The sequence below is a fragment of the Rhinoraja longicauda genome, chromosome 6 (genome assembly GCF_053455715.1).
Source record: "Rhinoraja longicauda isolate Sanriku21f chromosome 6, sRhiLon1.1, whole genome shotgun sequence".
In the NCBI taxonomy this organism is placed as follows: Eukaryota; Metazoa; Chordata; class Chondrichthyes; order Rajiformes; family Arhynchobatidae; genus Rhinoraja; species Rhinoraja longicauda.
In genome coordinates this window covers 51,401,752-51,420,806 of record NC_135958.1, presented here as the reverse complement: position 1 = coordinate 51,420,806, position 19,055 = coordinate 51,401,752, and the positions used below count along the sequence as shown (strand labels likewise).

Genomic DNA, 19,055 nt, shown 5'->3' with positions numbered 1-19,055 from the left:
ACAAAGAACTGCAGATGCTGGTTTATACCAAAGATGGACACAACGTGCTGGAGTAACCCAGCGGGTCAGGCAGCATCTCTGGAGAAAAGGGTCTGTAAGAAGGGTCCCGGCCCATCCATTTTCTCCAGAGATTCTGCCTGACCCGCTGGCCACAGTTTAAGAATAAGGGGTAGGCCATTTAGAACTGAGACGAGGAAAAACTTTTTCAGTCAGAGAGTTGTGAATCTGTGGAATTCTCTGCCTCAGAAGGCAGTGGAGGCCAATTCTCTGAATGCATTCAAGCGAGAGCTAGATAGAGCTCTTAAGGATAGCGGAGTCAGGGGGTAGGGGGAGAAAGCAGGAACAGGGTACTGATTGAGAATGATCAGCCATGATCACATTGAATGGCGGTGCTGGCTCGAAGGGCCGAATGGCCTCCTCCTGCACCTATTGTCTATTGTCTATAAAAGCTGAATGTGGTGAGGCTTAGTTTCTGACCTGGTCCTTATTTTGTGTACAAGGTGCAATGACTTGATCCACAACAAATTGGTGTAGATTTATCCTTTCATTGTTTTTGAATGTCCAAAAGTGACAAGAAATGCTTTCACTTGATAGCCAATGTAAAATTTTATCAAAAACCCGCCACGAATTCTGAATTGAAAATGGATGGGTTTCCTAAAGGGATTGTCCAAACCCCAAGAGGGCATGGCTCAGATGGGTGAGGATCCTTGAAGATGGATGTCACTGCCTTGAGACAACACCTGTTGTCCTGTTGTCATGCCAAGTTCCAGCAACTTGTGCAATGTGCAACTTCATTCAAAGTGAACACAACTATTTGCAGCAGAAATGAGCACAGACATTATAAGATTGTTTCCTTCTAGCACAATGCTTACAGTCCCGCCATCCCGGGTATTAGCCTCGTGAACCTACGCTGCACAGCCTCAATAGCAAGGATGTCCCTCCTCAAGCATACAGTAATCTCTCTCATTTAACACTTTACTAAATGAGCTCTGGTCACACGGTGCACTTGAGATACTAACAATAGATTTCTCAAAACGCTGGAGTAACTCAGCGGGTCAGGCAGCATCTCAGGAGAGAAGGAATAGGTGTCGTTTCGGGTCGAGACCCTTCTTCAGACTGATGTCAGGGGAGGGGGTGGGACAAAGATAGGATGTAGTTGGAGACAGGAAGACTAGTGGGAGAACTGGGAAGGAGGACCCATTCCTTCTCTCCTGAGGTACCGCCTGACCCGCTGAGTTACTCCAGCATTTTATGATACCTTCGATTTGTACCAGCATCTGCAGTTATTTTCCTACACAACAATAGACTTCTAATCTTTGTCAGAACACGAGAAGGAATCAAAAGGCTGCAACGAGGACAGATATTATTTCCAGGATGCCAGAGTTAATAATTCAAAAATTGAAGTTAATCAGTCCAAAAGTTCAGATTTAATCTGTTACTTTATTACTTCATAAAGCAATTCTTTTATCAAAGAGGTTAGAAAGAATTAAAGAAACAGAACAAACGTGTGTGAGTCATCTGAAGTTTCAAGAAAGGACTGCATTTCGTCAGTGATACAGACATGACATTTTAACAATGCAAAGCTGAAATTCTTGCTCCACTGTGTTGAAATGAAAGAGGTCGCTGTGACCCCCTACATTTTTTCTTTCACCAAAAAGGTGAGCAGATGACAAAACTGTTTGCATTCCTCCTTTACCACCCCGAATCAAGTCACGTGAAGCTGACCTTGGGATCCGCACGGTGAATAAAGTGGTACATTGTGGACCTTGGGCACTAGGAAGTCCAAAGATGGGTCTGGTATAGTGTTGCCAACTTCCTCGCTCCCAAATAAGGGACAAAGGGTGACGTCACCACCACGTGACCTCGCCCAGCCAGCGGCCGCGTGCTCCCGCTCCACCAATGGCGGCCGCCATTGGTGGAGCGGGAGCACGTGGCCACTGGCTGGGCGAGGTCACGTGGGGCAGCGACGTCACCCTTTGTCCCTTATTTGGCAGCGAGGAAGTTGGCAATCCTACCAATACGGGACAAGGGCTGTCCCGCGCGGGACAAACTAATTCAGCCCAAACGGCGGGGTGTCCCGGCTAATACGGGACAGTTGGCAACCCTACAAAGAGGGCATTGTGCGGAGTCCAAAGTGAACTCTGCTGAGGATTACGTTACGGATGCTGACAGCATCCTGAGGTAACCTGACTCGGGCCCCAACCACTGCTGCACTCACTGCCTGACGCGAGGATGTAATTACAGCATTCTGCACAGGCCAGCAGTCATGTTGCAGCTGCTTTGGATGACTTGCCCTCTGAACCCGATGTTACGGAAAGTACGTGATGCTGCTAACAATAGGCAGCACTAGTTGGCCAACATACCTCACGAGGGCCACCGCCACTTGTCACTGGAATGCCCCAGGCCTCGCTCGGCAGGTGACCAGTTAATGCAGATTCTTCGCCCCTCCTCAATTAAACAGAGAGGGAATGTCTGTGTGAAGGCATCCTGTGGGCCTCCTTTATCAATTAAACTTTTTCTTACATCACATTAATATATGTTCGCACTTTTCGAACATAAAGTTGTACACCATTTTGCATAAGTAACTATTCCCCCCCCCCCACCCCCAAAATGGTCGTCTGTTTTAGCTCTGTGCTGCTGGCTAGTACAATTCTCAGGTCTTTAAATTGAGAAAGACAGACACAAAAAGCTGGAGTAACTCAGCAGGTCAGACAGCATCTCTGGAGAAAAAGAACAGGTGACGTTTTGGGTCGACACCTTTCTTCACATTGAAAAAGGTTGGTTACTCAGAAGGGCAAAATACAAAACTTTTAAGAACAGTGAAGTTATGCTGGAAGCTATTAAATATCAAGGTTAATATGTGGCCCATTTAATGTTCAAAAGATATTTTATCCAAAGCCAATAGGATGTGTTGTGAAATAGCAAGGAGCATTAACTGAGGCCTGATGATGCATTTACACAATGAAATGTTATCCTCTTTGACCAAGGCTAACAGAACATCTCTTTGAAGAGAAGGAATGGGTGACGTTTCGGGTCAAGACCCTTCTTCAGACTGAAGGGGGGGGTCTCGACCCGAAATGTCACCCATTCCTTCTCTCCAGAGATGCTGCCTGTCCCGCTGAGTTACTCTAGCATTTTGTGTCTATCTTCAGTTTAAACCAGCATTTGCAGTTCTTTCCTACACACAGACTATCACTTTGTGTCTTTTTAGATCTTAGATTTTTTAGATTTAGAGATACAGCACGGAAACAGGCCTTCGGCCCACCGAGTCCACGCCGCCCAGCGATCCCCGCACATTAACACTATCCTACACACACTAGGGACAATTTTTACATTTACCCAGTCAATTAACCTACATACCTGTACGTCTTTGGAGTGTGGGAGGAAACCGAAGATCTCGGAGAAAACCCACGCAGGTCACGGGGAGAACGTACAAACTCCGTACAGACGGCGCCCGTAGTCAGGATCAAACCTGAGTCTCCGGCGCTGCATTCGCTGTAAGGCAGCAACTCTACCGCTGCGCCACCGTGCCGCCCAGCGTTATTCATTTTACTTCCCCCATTTCCACACCACATCCCCTACAGTTCTTAGAAACGACTCAGCCACAGATGATGGGAGATCGGAGCCTTAGCTAAGACTATTGCTTCAGACTTTAATCTGGACGTTGAATAATCATTCTCCTTAGCTGCCCATAACACAGAATACACCAATGTTGTTCTCTATGAAGTTCTGAAAGAAACACAGAGCTGGGTGCCCCACTTTACAGGTGACCAAATATATTCAAAGCACCAACCAGAGGCATTAAAGTACAAAGGAGATAGAAATTTAATTTCCCCGCATATTGTTCCTAGTGCTGAATTAAACATCGGTTAGTTCTGCACCGGGAATATTATTTTGGTGGATTCTCAGTCAAATTGAGCTATTCTGGAGATTAATGGAACAGATTGATAGAACACAGAACAGTACAGCACAGAAACTAGCTTTTGTTTCGGTGCCAAACACGATGCCAAGACACACTCCCATCCGCCTGTACATGATCCACATCCCTCCATTCCCTGCATTACAGTGGGGAGGCCATTCGGTCAATCGAGTCTGTGCTGGCTCTCGGAGCAATCTCATCAATCTCAATCCCCCATGCAATCTGTTACCTCACATGTGCCCATTAACACTCTCCTGGTTCACTGCCTACCCACACAAGGGGCCATTTACAGCGGCTAATGTACTCATAAACCAGCAGATCTTTGGGAATGCGGGATGAAAACAAATGGAGCCAAAGCGAAACTCGCGCAATCGCAAAGAGAGCATGCAAACACCAAGTCGACAGCACCAGAGGTCAGAATGGAACCAGAGGGACTGGAAATGTCAGAGACCATGCCTGCCATCAATCTCTACTTGTGCAGATGGCCCAAGTTCTGCATTAGATGCTTGTAAAATAATGTCATTTTGCATGCAGCTTGTGCAGAAAATGAGACCACTTTAGTTGCAGATTTCTCTCTGAAAGTCCACATACAGTGCCCTCCATAATGTTTGGGACAAAGACCCATCATTTATTTATTTGCCTCTATACTCCACAATTTGAGATTTGTAATAGAAAAAAAAAAATCACATGTGGTTAAAGTGCACATTGTCAGATTTTAATAAAGGCAATTTTTATACATTTTGGTAGAAATTACAGCAGTGTTTATACATAGTCCCCCCCCATTTCAGGGCACCATAATGTTTGGGACACAGCAATGTCATGTAAATGAAAGTAGTCATGTTTAGTATTTTGTTGCATATCCTTTGCATGCAATGATTGCTTGAAGTCTGCGATTCATGGACATCACCAGTTGCTGGGTGTCTTCTCTGGTGATGCTCTGCCAGGCCTGTATTGCAGCCATCTTTAGCTTATGTTGTTTTGGGGGCTAGTCCCCTTCAGTTTTCTCTTCACCATGTAAAAGGCATGCTCAATTGGGTTCAGATCGGGTGATTGACTTGGCCACTCAAGAATTGACCTTTTTTAGCTTTGAAAAACTCCTTTGTTGCTTTAGCAGTATGTTTGGGATCATTGTCTTGCTGTAGAATGAACTGCCGGCCAATGAGTTTTAAGGCATTTGTTTGAACTTGAACAGATAGGATGTGTCTATACACTTCAGAATTCATTATGCTGCTACCATCAGCAGTTGTATCATCAATGAAGATAAGTGAGCCAGTACCCTCAGCAGCCATACATGCCCAGGCCATGACACCCCCACCACCGTGTTTCACAGATGAGGTGGTATGCTTCTGATCTTATTTCATTTTTTTTCCATTTTTTTTTTTCTTCATATTTCAGATACAGCGCGGAAACAGGCCTTTTCGGCCCACCAAGTCCACACCGCCCAGCGATCCCCGCACATTAACACTATCCTACACCCACTAGGGACAATTTTTACATTTTACCCAGTCAAATTAACCCACAAACCTGTACGTCTTTGGAGTGTGGGAGGAAACCGAAGATCTCGGAAAAACCCACGCAGGTCACGGGGAGAACGTACAAACTCCTTACAGTACAGCACCCGTAGTCAGGATCGAACCTGAGTCTCCGGCGCTGCATTCGCTGTAAAGCAGCAACTCTACCGTTGCGCCACCGTGCCGTGCTGCCTTGGGCAGTTCCTTTTCTCCTCCATACTTTGCTCTTGCCATCACTCTGATATAAGTAAATCGTCGTCTCATCTGTCCAGAAGACATTTTTCCAGAACTGTAGTTGCTCTTTTAGGTGCTCTTGGCAAACTGTAACCTGGCCGTCCTATTTTTGCGGCTAACCAGTAGTTTGCATCTTGCAGTGTAGCCTCTGTATTTCTGTTCATGAAGTATTCTGCGGACAGTGGTCATTGACAAATCCACACCTGACTCCTGAGGAGTGTTTCTGATCTGCCGGATAGGTGTTTGGGGATTTTTCTTTATTATAGAGAGAATTCTTCTGTCATCAGCTGTGGAGGTCTTCCTTGGCCTGCCAGTCCCCTTGTGATTAGTTAGCCCACCAATGCTCTCTTTCTTCTTAATGATGTTCCAAACAGTTGATTTTGGTAAGCCTAAGGTTTGGCTGATGTCTCTAACAGCTTTATTCTCGTTTCTCGGTCTTATTATGGCTTCTTTGACTTTCATTGGCACAACTTTGGTCCTCATGTTGATAAACACCAATAAAAGTTTCCAAAGGTGATGGAAAGACTGGAGGAAAGACTGGGTGCTGAGAGCTCTCTTATACCTGCATTAAGGAGGCAATTAAACACACCTGAGCAATTATTAACGCCTGTGAAGCCATGTGTCCCAAACATTATGGTGCTCTGAAATGGGGGGACTTTGTATAAACACAGCTGTAATTTCTACAGTGAAATCAAAATGTATAAAAAATACCCTTTAATAAAATCTGACAATGTGCATTTTAACCACACGTGATTTTTTTCTATTACAAATCTCAAACTGTGGAGTACAGAGGCAAATAAATAAATGATGGGTCTGTCCCAAACATTATGGAGGGCACTGTATTTTTGTGTTGGTTGATATGTTTCTGGTGAAATGCTTCCTGTGCAGACTGTCACCTACTCAAGAGAAAGCAGCTCATCCTTATGGAAGTTAACAACAAGGGTGTTTCTGGAGTGTGTAGGTTAACAGAAAATAATAATGGCCAGTGGGAGAGTCGAGGACCAGAGGTCATAACCTTGGAATAAAGTGATGTTCTGTTGGGAAGAAAATGAGGAGAAATTCCTTTAGTCAGAGCGTGGTGAATCTGTGGAATTCAATGGATATTTTTACGGCAGAGATAGATAGATTCTTGATTAGCACAGGCATCAGGGGTTATGGGGAGAAGACAGAGGGAGTCTAGAGATATGGAGGGGTAAGGTGAGAAAACGACAGATCAAAGCAGACAATGATAAGTAAATGTAGAATCGCCTGCTTTGATCTGTCGTTTCCACACCTTACCCTGCCATATCGCCAGACTCTGTCCTGACTCAGTCTGAAGAAAGGTCTCAAACTGAAACGTCACCTATTTCATCTCTCCAGAGATGCTGCCTGTGCCGCTGAGTTACTCTACCATTTGCGTCGATGTAAACCAGCATCTGCATTTCCTTCCAACACATTTCGAACAAAGTCAGGTCTGGTTGGTCCATTTTCATTTGAGTGTCATTTTGGATAAAAGGCAAATGTATTTTTTAATCTGTCATATTCAAAAGACGAATCCTACAAGTAAGTCAACAGTAATTGCTAATTAGTTATAAATTGGTGAGTCTTAAACATGATGTTGCTACCCACAGTAATGCAGACCAAGGTATTACTGCGTTTTAACTGCCACAGAAGGTAGTTGAGCTGCCACAGAAGGTAGTTGAGGCCAGTTCATTGGCTATATTTAAGAGGGAGTTAGATGTGGCCCTTGTGGCTAAAGGGATCAGGGGGTATGGGGAGAAGGCAGGTACAGGTTACTGAGCTGGATGATCAGCCATGATCATATTGAATGGCGGTGCAGGCTCGAAGGGCCGAATGGCCTACTCCTGCACCTATTTTCTATGTTTCTATAATTCAGCTTCACAGTATGCTCCTCAACAGTCTGAAGAAGGGTCTCAACCCGAAACGTCACCCATTCCTTCTCTCCAGAGCTGCTACCTGACCCGCTGAGTTACTCCACCATTTTGTATCTATCTGTAATCCTACTGAAGAATTGTTTCTCATCGGCCTTACATCACACAGCAAGTTACAATCCAAGTACAAGATGAAGAGGATGGTTACTGCATTTGACCATGAAGGGAAAGGTAAATGAATATGGAAATGATCACCTAAATGGTTTAAATAAAACAATCGCATCTGTTTTACCATTATGTGCTGTGCAAAAGCAATAAAATCCGATCAACAAAACGTCAACAATATTATCTGCTCTATGTTCCACCAATTTCCAGGAAGAGCAGGAAAGCATTTGCTAAGTCTCATATGTCAGATGTTTTATACAACAAATTGGTTCAGTTTCCTGCATCTGAAATAGAAGAGAGAATCCGGATCACCAGCAGATCGGCATTGATTGTTGGTACCAGGCTGGTTTTAGCCTAGATAGCAATGGGGCACACAGAATAGGCCCAGTGTCCCAGGACAGGGAGTGGCGAACAGCAGGCATAGGGAGAGAATCCCTCTATAATTTTCTCCACTGGTCTGTATCAAGTGACCCCAACAGCAAAGTGGATGCCCTGTGAGGCCAACACCAGGATCAGCTCTGCTGATTTCCATTTCCAAATAGCCCATGGACAATCATGTTGTAGGACCAACACATAACAAGTCAAAACAATACAAATCCACCCTGGATTACAGCAGGGATCCATTCATGAGAAAGGTTCACCACCTGAACAGGGCGACGCAGTGGTAAAGTTGCTGCCTTGCAGTGCAAGAGACCTGGGTTCGATCCTGACTACGGGTGCTATCTGTACAGAGTTTGGACGTTTTCCCTGTGACCACATGGGCTTACTTTAGGCGCTCCAGTTTCCTCCCACAGTCCAAAGACATACAGGTTTGTAGGTTAATTGGCTTTGGCAAAATTGTAAATTGTTCCTTGTGTGTAGGATCGCGCTAGTGTACGGGGGTCGCTGGTCGGCGCGGACTTGGTGGGCCGAAGGGCCTGTTTCCGTGCTTTACCTCTGAACAAAACTACACTAAAGACAAGTTGGAAATATGAATGCCTGCCGATACATTAAAACATAAACATGGGCAATGTGTAGGTACACCACAGCCTTCAACTCAACCATTCCAATGTTGCCACAAAGAGTTGTCACATGGCAGAAGTTGCCTCCAGCCAGCAAATCCATTCCAGCCGTCTCCCAAATGCTCATTAATCCACCCATGAGAATAATATTGCACAAATCAAATTCCGTCTGAATAAATGAGGAGATTCTTTGATGTGACCCATTAACGTCATCAAAATTAAAGCCCAATTGAAATAGAAAATCTTAATGTGGCGAGTCTACAGCATCACTAAACATCTCACCAACTAGTGTCCAGTTGGACCAGATACTACCAGGTACAAGAACACCTTCTCCCCCACTGTTATCCGACTCCTGGACAGAGGTCTAATAATGAAAAGGCTGAATTCATAATCCCCCAATCTACCACGTTGAAGCCCTTGCACATTTTATATTTGCACTTTCTCTGTAGCTGCAACACTGTATTTGGCACTTTGTTTCTTTTCTTTTTGCACGGCCTGACACACTCGTGTGTGGTGTGATTTGCCTCGATAGCAGGCAAAATAAAAAATTTCACAGCATCTTCACAGATGTAACAATAATTTAAAAAAAACAGTTGCTCCAGTCACTTGAAATCACAACGGACAGAATTTCCTTCCTTCCAATTTTGCCTCATTCTTAATCTTTGGTACTTCGTAGAACTAAAAGTACAGCATAGAAACAGGCCCTTCGGCCCACAATGTCTGTGCCAAACATGATGCCGATCCGCCTGCCCGTGATCCATAACCCTCCATGTCCATGTACCTAAAGGTGTCGTCACATCAGCCCATGTTCACATCAAGGTGATCTCAAAAGAAAGAACAATTATTTGGACAAGAAAACCAATTATTTTATACAAGTTCACCTGCAAACCTTGCTGGGAAAGATCACATCATGATGAGTTTGTATCAGGGGAAAAGTCAATTAGATCTAGGGTTGCCAACTTTCTCACTCCCAAATAAGGGACAAAAGGTGATGTCACCGCTCGCGCCCCGTGTGATCTCACCCAACCAGCGGCCACGTGCTCCCGCTCCATCAATGGCGGCCGCCCAAGCCAGGAGGCGGGCTGCTATGCAACCTCCGTTAGGCAAACGCACTCGGCTCTGCTCCCCGAACACACTCCGCTATCCTACAGTGGAGGCCCAGCGGCCCCCGGGCTTACAGCGCCCCCCAGGCCTAATACTGGACAAAGGCAGTCCCGTATGGGACAAACCAATTTAGCCCAAAATACGGGATGTCCCAGCTAATACAGGACAGTTGTCAACCCTAATTAGATCCTAAATAAGACCTGCCTCAGAGATATGTGGTCCCAAGTTCATATTGATTGATGCTGAAAGGTAACTAGTCTTCAAAGAGATTACAAGATTGCTCAAATCACCATTGGCCATTACTATTTAAAAACAAACACACCATTAATTTTAACTGCCGCCTCTGTACAAGTAAACAGAGGTCTTATTTGTACAACAGCTGTAAATCTGTAGCTGTTGTGAATGAACTGGTGCTTGCAGTGAAACACTGCCATCCAAACCTGTGGGACAAGCCACTGAACTTTAACCCACTGTAACGATCCCCAACTCCCAATATCAGTTTACATACAGCTCAGCACATCTGAAATAAGACACTGGGAGTTCCGATCCAAATGCTGGCTTGGAAGGTGGACTAAATTGAGGGGGTAGTTTCAGTTCCCAGAGAGGTTGCAAACAGGTCGCTGAAATAAGCCACAACATAGCTCCTTCGAAATGTAGATACAACGAACTGCAGGTGTGGGTTTAAATACAAAGTGCTGGAGTAACTCAGCAGGTCAGGCAGCATCTCTGGAAGACATGAATAGGTGACGTTTTGGGTCGGGGCCCTTCATCAGATTCCGGCTAAACATGGGAACATCACAAAATGAACCTAAATTCAGCGGCGGTTTGACAATGTTGTTAATGGCAGTGAAATGGCCAGAAGGGAATCGCTGAGGAAGGAGGGCTTTGGCTGCACTGGTCAATGCACCAGTGACATTACTGTGGTCAGCTCAGGCCAGGTCACAAGAGTCAGCAAAAGGGAACAGATGACAAGAAATTGCTTCACCCAGAGGCAGGTGAATCATTGGAGTTCACTCCCCAGGAGAATTGAGGAGGCACAGTTGTTGGGTTAACCGTGTGAAACAGTCGAATACATTGCGTCAGGGAATCGAGGGACATGGGGAAAGTGCAGGAAAGTTGCTGAGGTAGAAGACTGACCATGATCTTCTTGAAGGGCTGAATGGCCTGCTTCTGTTTATGTTCCCACTGTTGGGCATCACCTGAGCCAGATTTTACCCCCTCACAGTGCACCCAAGGAACCACATGTCCTTGATGGCAACACTGAATAACAACACTGCATACATGCCTTGCAGCCGCGCACAAAGGGGTGTTTAAAACCGTTTAAATAATGAGCTTTGATTCACTTACTACGTGGCAAGTAGGACAGTGACCAAAAGGAAGCAAATTCTTTCTCTCGGGCAAATTACATTGATACGGTTTAGATCTGAAAATACTTCCTCTTTTTCTTCCCAGTCCCCAGCAACAAAATGAAAACCACCAAGATTTCACCCACTACTCAGTCTGGCCAAACGAAAAGTTATTTAGTCCCGCTGTTCATTTAAAGGAGGTTTTACTAAATATGAATCCATGAAAGTTTTAAACTATGTTTAATGCTTGTGACATGTCAACATGATCTTGAGTTTCATAATAATGTCTGCACTTACTGCATTTAGCTCTCAAGATGAAAGATGGGTAGAAATTATACATTGAAGTGCAGCCCATCAAAAGGGATATCGCTGATTTAGTCCCTTTAATTTTACTGTGATTATTATTACCCAATCCACTTACTCATCTCAAATATCCTGCTGATAAAATCAACTCTGGTAAACAAATGAATATTTGCACTTGACTTAAAGAAACTCCGCCAAAATTAACAAAGATTTAACATGTATTGTCAATGTCGCAGATGTTTTGTGTGGAGAAATGTGTAAAGTATTAACTAAAAATGGGAACAACAAAAACAAAAACTGCTTGAGGAACTCAGCGATTTGTGCAACATTAGTGGAGTGAAGTAAGACAGACAACATTTCAGGTCAGGACCTTTCTTCACACTGATAGTACTGAAACATAACCTGTCCATTCCTCTCACAGATGCTACCTGACTCACTGAGTTCCTTCAGCACTGTTTTTTGCTCAAGATCCCAGCAATTGTAGTCTCCAACTAAAATGAGAGTGTTTTCTAAAGAAATGCGTTTGCATGCTTGCATAATAAGAAAAGTTAAAAGCATAGAAGAGTTTTCTTCAAATCAACCTGATTTCAGAAAAATAATTCTTATTCTTTAGTAAACCACTGATTTTCTCCAGGAACAAAAAATGAGAATAATTATATTCCACTGTACACCTCAGTGACTCCCAGAGTACTGGTACAAGCCAGATGTTGAATTGCAAAACTTGTTCAGCCAAGGACCCTAAATACTTTAATATTGTTAACCATCATTTCTAATAGGCTTTCTCCACATGAAAGGTCAAAACAAACAGGGATTTTTTAAATGACCCGAGTGTAACATTATTATCAAAATTTCATAAGCCTACTGATTATTAAGATTTTTTTCATAAGCTCATGGAGTTTTATTCTGGGTCAGTTAACGGGAATATGAATAACTATCCAAGAGAACCTTTCCAGGAATAATACACTGGATCCCCGGCCCTGGCGAACACTTTACCTGAATCCAATATTGTAATTAAATAGAAAAGGCAGAGGCTACTCAGTCCATCAATCCCGTGCTAGCCATCTGAATGAACTGGCTGCTGAATTATTTTTCCCAGTCTTTACCTTCAATAATTTCAGAGATTTTTTCACCCCAAATATTTCGTAATGGTCCTTTTAAGAACAATCAAAATTCTGCCTCATTTTAACATTCCCAGCGATATATATTAATTCTCCTTCTCTCCCTCCCTCCTCAAGTACATATCTTCTGATTACCAATAATTGGAACGAGAGCTTCCTTGTTACCATATCAAAACTGTCCAGACACCTTTCAAATAGTCATAGTATCATAGAGAGATTCAGCCTGGAAACAGGCCCTTCAGCCCGCTAAATTCATGTTGACCATCAATCCCCATTTACACCAATCCTACTTTTTCTGAATGACATTGAATTAAAAGATACAGCAGGGAAACATGCCCTTCGGCCCACCAAGTTCATGCCAACCATCGATCGCCCGTTCACATTTGTTCTATGTTTTCCCACTTTCAAATCTACTCTGTACGCACCAGGGGCCATTTACGCTGGTCAATTAATCAACCGGCTTGAACGCCTTTAGGAAATGGGAGGAAACTGGAGCACCTGGAAGAAATCCATGCAGTCACAGAGAGCGTGCAAAGCTCACACAGGCAGAACCCAAGATTAGGATTGAACCTGGGCCTCTTGTGCTGTGAGGCAGCAGCTCCACTAGCTGTGCCACTGTGCCGTGCCTACATGTCCCTTCTCTGATGAAAAACTTTTGCAACCTTTAACAGAGGCAATTCACTAGCAATTTGTAAGGAAAAAAGCACCAAAGGCGTAAGAATTCTGGCCAAACTGGGCCAATGAAGATCTAATAGAAAAAGCATCGCAACCTCAAATGAGTCACTGGTTTTGCTGAATAAAATGATTCAGTGGACCACTTAACCACATAATGAATAAATACCCACATTGTTTCAGAACTGTGTGAAACATTTTTTATCACACGGCAATATGAAGAGTGGCCAATTAATGCATCCCATTCCCCCCCCCCCCATATTTCTATAGCAGCTCTCATTGTTCAATACTTCAGCTGTGGACAGGTGGCACTTAGAAGTTATCAAGGACACACAGCCAAAGTAAATGAAAAGAAAAAAATAGTGCTTAAGGCGGCAATTAAAAAGGGCATGGTATTCTAAAATAAAGCAGTCATTGCTTAAACCTACCATTACTTGGGCTGTCAAAGGTTTGTGATGCTGTTATTGATCACATTGTCAACTGATTACTAGAGTGAACCTTATAATAAATATCTAATTACAAGATGCACTTTGTTGAGGCTTCTTTACATTGTCTTTATGTTAGTGTATGCAGGGAAAGAGCAAGAGTTCCTTGTTCCAAGAGCGCCTGATGAAAGAGTCGCTTTCTAGTGTTTGGTTTAAAAAAAATCAGATACATCTCTTCCTCATTTACCACAAAAAGAACACCCACCCACAAAATACTTCACCCGAGACAATCCTGTGAAATAGAATCTTGTGGAAAAAAAGACAAACCCAACAGCAACTCTGAAAGGCCAAGATTCTCCTTGATGAAAGGGTACAAAGATTGGCGAGGTGCCTACTGAACATTTTGGGGGTGGAGGGGGGAGGGCGTTGATGACAGGTAGCGCAGATGTTCCAGGATGGAGAGAGGGAAAGGAAAACGACAACAAAAATAGCTTCCATTTCTGGGCAGTCTTGGGCAGGGAGTCTCTCAGGATCTAGGATGACTTGCTTCAACTCCACTCTGAGGGGGGTTGGGAGGAAGAGGCCAATGTGGGACATGCAGGGCTTGCTTGTGAGTTTGTGGGTTTGGGAGGTGGTGTACTCCTCCCACCATTTATGTCCCCACAGCTCATGTAAGCGAGGCTCCCTGTGCCAACCCAAATATTCCTCTTCCATTTTCAGTTTGTCCTGGGCCAGAGATTCCTCAGGGTCTGGTTCTGGCTGATTACTGCAGAGCCTGCGATCCCTTGCCTGGGTTCGACGCTCCAACCGCGGCCTGTGGATCTCAACATCGAGGAGCTCGCAGTCTCATTTATGAAAGGGTACAAAGATTGGCGAGGTGCCTACTGAACATTTTGGGGGTGGAGGGGAGGGGAGGGGGCGTCAGTGGTGAGCTTGCACTTTCTCAGGTTTGAGCTTATCCTGGAATCTTTTCTTCAATTCAGGTGGCATCTCGAGAGGTGATGTTTTGGGTCAAGTCCCTTCTTCAGTTCCTTCCTACACAGGCCTGCTGAGGTTCTAAAATGTGATGTGGAGGAACTTCAATCATATGTTCACCACCTTGTCTCCAAGGTATGGGAAGAAACCATATTTCACAAAGATGGCCACCTTTGTAGAGCAAGTAAACATGGTGGCCAACCTGCATCTCGTGGATGTCAATAAATGAAACTGCGAGCTCCTCGATGTTGAGATCCACAGGCCGCGGTTGGAGCGTCGAACCCAGGCAAGGGATCGCAGGCTCCGATGGTAAGTCCACGGCCCTGCGGTGGGCTCAGAGTCAGTCTCGAGAAAAGGCTTCCAACTCCATGATGTTAGGCCGCAGAGTGACCAGAGATATGATCCGGGAATCAATCACATCTCCGGCAAGGTAAGAGATTGAGAAAAAAGTTTCCCCCGACCCCCTTCCCCCAAAAAAACAAACCAGAGAACATTAACACAAAATTTAAAACACACTAAAAATAACAAAAAAGACAAAAAGACAGACAGACTGTTGGTGAGGCTGTGGCAATCTGTTGCCCCTTTTTGCACTGTGGGGTCATTTGTGATTTATTTTCCTCAGTGGACACTCCTGTTACAGATGGGCTGCCATTTTAGTCCTTGCAATGAACATCTCCAATTGTGGGCCACATGGACTTTCCTCAGACTAGGAGGGATAGGAGGGCAGCAGGTTGATGCAGTGGTAGAGTTGCTGCCTTACAACGCCAGAGACCCGGGTTCGATCCTGACTGTGGGTGCTGTCTGTACGAAGTTTGTACGTTCTCCCTGTGACCCACGTGGGTTTTCTCCATGTGCTCCGGTTTCCTCCCAGACTCCAAAGACGTAGGTTAATTAGCTTGGTATAAATGTAACTGATCCCTAGTGTGTGTAGGACAGTGTTAGTGTACAGGGATGGCTGGTCGGCGTGGACCCAGTGGGCCGAAGGGCCTGTTTCCGCACTGTATCACTAAACTAAACTAAAGTCAAGTAGACCAGGAAACTTTTATTGCTGTTTATAAACATGACGACCAAGGTTGTGCCAATGAAAGTCAAAAAAGCCATTATGAGACTGAGAAACAATATTAAAACTATTAGAGACATCAGCCAAATCTCAGGCTTATCAAAATCAACTGTTTGGAACATCATTAAGAAAGAGAGCACTGGTGAGCTTACTAATCGCAAAGGGACTGACAGGCCAAGGAAGACCTCCACAGCTGAGAACAGAAGAATTCTCTCTATAATAAAGAAAAATCCCCAAACACCTGTCCGACAGATCAGAAACACTCTTCAGAAGTCAGGTGTGGATTTGTCAATGACCACTGTCTGCAGAAGACTTCATGAACAGAAATACAGAGGCTACACTGCAAGATGCAAACCACTGGTTAGCTGCAAAAATAGGATGGCCAGGTTACAGTTTGCCAAGAACTTAAAAGAGCAACCACAGTTCTGAAAAAAGGTCTTGTGGACAGATGAGACAAAGATTAACTAATATCAGAGTGATGGCAAGAGCAAAGTATGGAGGAGAAAAGGAACTGCCCAAGATCCAAAGCATACCACCTCATCTGTGAAACACGGTGGTGGGGGTGTCACGGCCTGGGCATGTATGGCTGCTGAAGGTACTGGTTCACTTATCTTCATTGATGATACAACTGCTGACGGTAGTAGCATAATGAATTCTAAAGTGTATAGACACATCCTATCTGCTCAAGTTCAAACAAATGCCTCAAAACTCATTGGCAACAAAGGAGTTTTTCAAAGTTAAAAAATGGTTAATTCTTGAGTGGCCAAGTCAATCACCCGATCTGAACCCAATTGAGCATGCCTTTTATATGCTGAAGAGAAAACTGAAGGGGACTAGCCCCCAAAACAAGCATAAGCTGAAGATGGCTGCAATACAGGCCTGGCAGAGCATCACCAGAGAAGACACCCAGCAACTGGTGATGTCCATGAATCGCAGACTTCAAGCAGTCATTGTATGCAAAGGAGATGCAACAAAATACTAAACATGACTACTTTAAAATGACATTGCTGAGTCCCAAACATTATGGTGCCCTGAAATGGGGGGACTATGTATAAACACAGCTGTAATTTCTACATGGTGAAACCAAAATGTATAAAAATGGCCTTTATTAAAATCTGACAATGTGATTTTTTTCCTATTACAAATCTCAAATTGTGGAGCACAGAGGCAAATAAATAAATGATGGGTCTTTGTCCCAAACATTATGGAGGGCACTGTAGTACGATCCGAGAGACGCCCCAGTCTGAATCTGGTTCTATTAGATGCAAACAGATGTTTGAGAGCTGTGCTGAACAACCTATTCATTCTGGACTAAAACCACTTCAAGCTGTTTGGCAACATTACTAAATGGTTTTCATTTCCTGACTTGCATTAAATAGCCCCCTGTACTTCTAACTTACACTGCACCTCACATAACATTGAACACTTTTTTTCTGTGCAACATTAGACTGGGAATGCATCCAGTTCCAAAGTCCTCCTCTCTTTTTAAATATCATAAAGAAAGTATGCACAACTGGATATTGCCCAGCGCATGGCCAATTTTAGACAAATAAAGCTAAGTGACAAATAAGAGGTGCTGTCCTTGATAAACAGTCAATACAGAAGCCCCCATTTCCACATGGGCACACTTTCTAATAAATCATTCACTGTTTGAGACAAGTTTATGCTTGAAAAATTGATCTTTTTTTGTTGTTGTTGTAAATTTGACTGAATTTCTAATTAAGTTTGTGCAGAAAGCTATTGACCTTTACTTCATTGCTGAAACATAACTGGTTAACTAGTACTGGCTTTGTTTTGCTTCAGAGGGTCTGGTGTAAAAGCGCCACCTAGTGGTGGGTAAAACTCGACCGCTGCATCATCATCTATCCATCTAATTTATATACTAACACACTAGTTTGTTTGTCTGTTTCTTGCTGAACTACAGCCAAAACGTTGCACGGTTGCGCGACAATTTTAGGCCCACCTTAGTCACCATCGTCCCTCTGGTGCCAATGGAAGAAGTTTCATTGAAATCGGTGTTATATTTTGAAAGTTATTCACATTTAAAGTTTAAATCTATCTCCTAGGGGGTGGGGGAGGGGGGATAAGGTGGGGTTGAGGGGGTTGGAGGGGGTTGGAGTGGGTGGAGGGTAGGGAGGAGGGAAGTGGAGGGAGGGAGGAGTGGGGGGGAGGGAGGAGTGGGGGGGAGGGAGGAGTGGGGGGGAGGGAGGAGTGGGGGGGAGGGAGGAGTGGGGGGGGGGAGGGAGGAGTGGGGGGGAGGGAGGAGTGGGGGGGGAGGGAGGAGTGGGGGGGGGGAGGGAGGAGTGGGGGGGAGGGAGGAGTGGGGGGAGGGAGGAGTGGGGGAGGGAGGGAGTGGGGGAAGGGAGGAGGTGGGGGGGAGGGAGGAGTGGGGGGGAGGGAGGAGTGGGGGGGAGGGAGGAGTGGGGGGGAGGGAGGGAGAAGTGGGGGGAGGGAGGAGTGGGGGGGAGGAGGAGTGGGGGGGAGGGAGGAGTGGGGGGGAGGAGGAGTGGGGGGAGGGAGGAGTGGGGGGGAGGGAGGAGTGGGGGGGGGGGAGGAAGGTGGGGGGAGGGAGGAGTGGGGGGAGGGAGGAGTGGGGGGAGGGAGGAGTGGGGGGAGGGAGGAGTGGGGGGAGGGAGAGTGGGGGAGGGAGAGTGGGGGGAGGGAGGAGTGGGGGGAGGGAGAGTGGGGGGGAGGAGGGGAGGGGGTGGGGGGAGAGGGGAGGGGGGTGGGGGGAGAGGGGAGGGGGGTGGGGGGAGAGGGGAGGGGGGGTGGGGAGAGAGGGGAGGGGGGTGGGTGGAGAGGGGAGGGGGGTGGTGGGGAGAGGGTAGGGGGGTGGGGGGAGAGGGTAGGGGGGTGGGGGGGAGAGGGGAGGGGGGAGAGGGGGAGGGGGGGGAGAGGGGAGGGGGGGAGAGGGGAGGGGGGGAGAGGGGAGGGGGGGAGAGGGGAGGGGGGAGGGGGGTGGGGGGGAGAGGGGAGGGGGGGTGGGGGGGAGAGGGGAGGGGGGTGGGGGGAGAGGGGAGGGGGGTGGGGGGGAGAGGGGAGGGGGGGTGGGGGGGAGAGGGGAGGGGGGTGGGGGGGAGAGGGGAGGGGGGAGGGGAGAGGGGGGAGGGGGGAGAGGGGAGGAGGGGGGGTGGGGGGAGGGGAGGAGGGGGGTGGGGGGAGGGGAGGAGGGGAGGTGGGGGGAGAGGGGAGGGGGGTGGGGGGGAGAGGGGAGGGGGGTGGGGGGGAGAGAGGGGAGGGGGGGTGGGGGGGGAGAGGGGAGGGGGGGGGGAGGAGAGGGTGCTGCACCAATGCAGGAGAGGTTTGGGCCCAACGGGTCCACTTGGCCTAGTACAAACTAGAATGTAATGT

The 19,055-nt window shown here is 46.1% G+C and overlaps 1 protein-coding gene across 1 annotated transcript in view; it reads right to left on the bottom strand.

The window, feature by feature from the left end:
• The window catches only part of metrnla (meteorin like, glial cell differentiation regulator a), a 35,050-nt gene that overhangs the window by 9,491 nt on the left and 6,504 nt on the right, over nucleotides 1-19,055 (bottom strand).